We start from the raw sequence: 4550 nt of genomic DNA, 5'->3' as shown, positions 1-4550 counted from the left end.
TAAGAGAGCTAGAATGTTAAGTGGGAAGTCTTTAATGCGCTGGACAGTAGGCTTGATTTGAATGACCAGCACAGGACACTTAGAAATACTTTGTCCCCTGGACCAGAAATGACATGCTCTGACATATTCTCATCCCCTGCCTGTTCCTCTAGATTGCAGACTCTTCCTTTTTAGTTATAAAAACACTGTATTGGATGGGCCACAATGAACTTTACTAGATTATAGTTAATTACAGTTTTCATTCCTCGGAGAAAACAACATAAATGCATACCCAGCGTATTTCCTAATCATCTCCATGGGAGATTTTTTAAAAGCTTTTTATTATAGAGCTAGAGGGACTCCGCACATACCCATAATACAGCTTCAACATCCATCAACATCCTGCTTTTTTCATCTATCCCACCCTCCCCCCAACACCCACACAATCTCCCCCAGACTATTTTAAAGCAAATCTCTAAATGTTATCTCTCAATTCAGATGCTGTATCCTGTTTGAAGTTCACTCTCTGAACTGAGTACAAATGCCCACCACACCAAGACATGGTGACTTCGCAATGAGATCCTAGAGGTGAGAGGGCCCCGGTTCTGGAAATTGGCCGCATATCAAACTCTCTGGGAAGATATTTTCAAAACCAAACCCCTGGGTCCTACCCCAGACAGGTGAATTAGGTGTCTGGGAGTGGGAACCAGGAATCTGGGGATGCCAAAAAGCACTCCTGGCCGTTTAATTGAGGCTTATTTAGGAGGCCAGAATTTGTAAGCCACCACTGGAAAGGAGCTAGTCAGTGTCCCATTCTATGCTCCAGGGTCTGCTCAGAGAACTGAAGGGAGGGACCAGGCCAACTTCGACCTGGGCTGAAGATGGGCCCAACCTCAGAGCCCAGCTGGGTCCCTGAGGAGGGAGGAATGATGTACCTGGCAGTGGGAGGGCTACTGGCGGGCTCTGCTTTGGGGCCTAGGTTTGGGGTCAGAGTGGATTTAAATGGGATGACATAGTTTAAAAGTGAAGAGTGCTAGCTTTGCACAGTGGCAGTATCGTAGCCAATGAGGTTTATCCGAGGCACGATTAGTGCTAATTGAAAAAAAAAAGTGAAAAGTGGGAGGGAGAGGGAAGGATGGGGTCACGAGGCTGCCTTGGAGTCCCTGCCATGGAGGGTAGCATGGGCGTCAGGCTTCAAGGTGCTCCTACGTAATGGTACCTGTTTGGCTTTGAAGACAGGAAAGTAGAGGAATCACCCAGAACAGCTGGAACACACAAATCACACTGTGTAGGAATGCCCCAGGCCCTGAAGGTGTGCAGTCCTAGGTCATGGGAGACGATTCCACAGAGACAAAGAGGAATATTAAGCAGCTGAAAGGATGGTAGGTCAAGACCTCACCGGGCTTTCAGAAGGTTCTAGGCACGTGTGGAGCAGTGTTGGAGGGGCCTGGCTCCTTTTTCTCTTTCCCTTCACCTCCCCTCAGCACCTTGACAGTGTAGAGCTTTATCTGAACCCCATACTTCTGGAGAGCAGCTACAGTCAAGGAATCATCCCCACCCTCTTGTGACTCCCCAACACCTCATTTTGAATTCTAAGAAATGGCTGACTTTAAAAAAATATTCCAAGGTAAGATCCCCGTCCACCTTGCTTCGATGACCCAGATAAGACCTTGTTGGTCACCTCCTTACCAGGCCACCTTCCTTTTCTTTAATACCTCATTAATTAAATTAATTAAGTTTTCTTTAATTCCTCATTAATGAGCACTCTCCCTATTGCAAGAATCTGAACAGTCATTGAATTTATTGTCCTGCGCATTTTGTCTTTCACACGATCTCCTTTATTCCCCTTTTCTTCATCATGATGAATTTTACAATGAGAGAGCTGCTGAGATAATCTATCAAAAATCCAGCTGACAGTATAAATGCACTAAAGCCTCTGAAATGTATACTTAAAAATGGTTAAATGGGCCCTGGCCTGGTGGCTCAGTTGGTTGGAATGTTGTTCAGTACACCAAATGCAGGTTCGATTCCTGATCAGGGCACATACCTAAGTTTTGGGTGTGGCAATTGATCTGTGTCTCTCTCTGTCTCTGCTTTCTTATCTCTCTAGAAAGCAGTGAAAATGTATCCATGGGTGAAGACTGGGGGGAGGGGGGAAGTTAAAATGGAAATTTTAAATAATGTATATTTTACCACAATAAAAATTCCAGCTGACATAGAAATACAATGGAAATCATTTTATCCAAAACAATTAGAACCCCTTCCATGTGCTGGGTAATGGGTTAGACAGAGGGGGAAGTGGGCAGGGCCTGGAACGAGTAAGACCTGCTTCCTGTGGTCCAGAAGCTCCCAGCCTTGCCTGGGAGACAAACATAATCTGCTAATTGAGCTACATTATTCAGGGTGACACATTGTAATAGACACGTGTACAACCTGATTTGAGCCAGGTTGTGATTCAAGGGCCTTGAATACGACACTAAGGAGTTTGGATTTTATTCTATGGTAATTGGGAGCCATGAATGGTTTTAAAGTAAGGGTGCGACATGGAATAGATTCTCTGCAATTCCTCATGTTTTATCACCAGGCATCTGCTCTGTGTGGAGTGTGTAAAAGATCAATGACAGTGACAGCTTTAATTTTAAAAAGTTGACCCCCTGTAAAACAGGCTTGCATTCAAAGTTTCTCTTATTAAATATATTTATGCTTAGGAAAAAAAAGTTAACGTTGGTTAAGTCTATTGCAAGGATAGAAACATAGATTTGGCAAAGTGCTCGGGGGCACGTTGACTGCTCAGAATGGAGCACCTGCTCCTACCTGAGGGAGCCGAGGAAGGCCTCCAGGAGGAATGGGCTGCGGAACAAGAGAGGGAAGAGGGGAAGCTGGAGCAGATAGATGGAGGGAGGGAGCTGAGGGCAATAAGGCCAGAGCCAATGGCAGAGAGCTTTGCGTAGGGCCTGAATCTTTTCCCTACATGATGGTTACCCTAAAAGGGCTCTGTTAATAATGATGATGATAATGATATAGTGCTTACTACGTGCCAGGCACTACTCTAAGAGCTTTACCAGTTTTGACTTATTTAACATCGACACTGAGGAAATGGCCTGGTGGATTGCTTAGATCAGTTGGGTGGCCAGGTGGATGACGGTGGCTAGAACAATACTAGGGAAACATTTTGTGGTTCCAGATAAATTAGAGGATGGACAGGATGTGATGGCTTTGCAGGATAGGAATAAAGTCATCACGGCCTGATTAATTATTGGTTGCATGGTGGAATTGGTGAGTAAAGGAGAAACTGGGATGACTGTCACTTTTTTGGATTTGGGAACTGAGTGAGTGTATTATTGCGCTTACCCAGGTAAAGCATTGGTTACTCTGTTCCATTTCTTAGAGGACTTGCTTAAGTCCTCTAGTACCTCCTATGCCCTCCTGGGTTATATAAAAACTAGTGGCCCGAGGCACAAAATTCGTGCAAGAGTAGGTCTTCCTTTCCCCGGCTGCCGGCACCAGCTTCCTTCCAGCACCCGGACCCGGGCTTCCCTCACAGCCCTGGCTTGTCTGGAAGGTCCTCAGGAAGGATGTCCTGTCTAATTAGCATATTACGCTTTTATTATTATAGATTAGTTGTTCAATTTCCAAATATTTAGGGATTTCTCCGAAATATTCTGTTATTCATTTCTAGTCAAATTCTGCCATGTGCTTTATGTGCTTTCAATTCTTTAAAATTTGTGAAGGTTTTTGTGGAGTTTTGTTGTTTTGACCCACAATATCTTGGCAAATGTTTCTTTTGCACTTTAAGAGTATGTCTTCTGCCGAGACCGGTTTGGCTCAGTGGATGGAGCGTCGGCCTGCGGACTGAGGGGTCCCAGGTTCGGTTCTGGTCAAGGGCATGTACATTGGTTGCGGGCACATCCCCAGTGGGGGGTGTGCAGGAGGCGGCTGGTCGATGTTTCTCTCTCATCGATGTTTCTAGCTCTCTATCCCTCTCCCTTCCTCTCTGTAAAAAATCAATAAAATATATATTTAAAAAAAAAAAAGAGTATGTCTTCTGCTGTTGTTGTGTGTGGTTTCTATTAATGTCATCAGGTCAAGTTGTTCTATAGTGATGTTCAAGTCTTTTATAAATTTGCTAATTTTCCTGACAATTTTCCAGCTACTTCAACTGTGTATTTGTCTATTTCTCCTTTCAGTTCTATATCATCCTGACTGATGGTTAGTTCTGCACAGAGGAGAGGGTACTATGGCACAGAGGTTAGAACGTTTGTGTGCAACAGAAAGAAACATCTTATATCTTTAAATCTACTTTAGATCACCAAAGAAACATTTTATCTTTTTAAATTTTCTTTAGCTTGCAGAGAAAAATGGAAATCACTACCTATCCCAGCAGGCCTAGCGGAACGCAGGGCAAATGCAAATAAGGGAGTCCAGGCACTTGACCACGCCCCCTTCCTGGGTTGGCAAGGCAACTGATACCAAGCCAGCCAATCAGTGAGATGCTCACCTGCGGGGGAGGAGAATCGATGAGAGCCAATGGGACGCGGGGCAGGTAGTTCTATGGGCCAATGGCTTGTGAG

Source organism: Cnephaeus nilssonii (assembly GCF_951640355.1).
Source record: "Cnephaeus nilssonii genome assembly, chromosome: 15".
Lineage (NCBI taxonomy): Eukaryota > Metazoa > Chordata > Mammalia > Chiroptera > Vespertilionidae > Cnephaeus > Cnephaeus nilssonii.
This window is presented reverse-complemented; position numbering follows the sequence as displayed.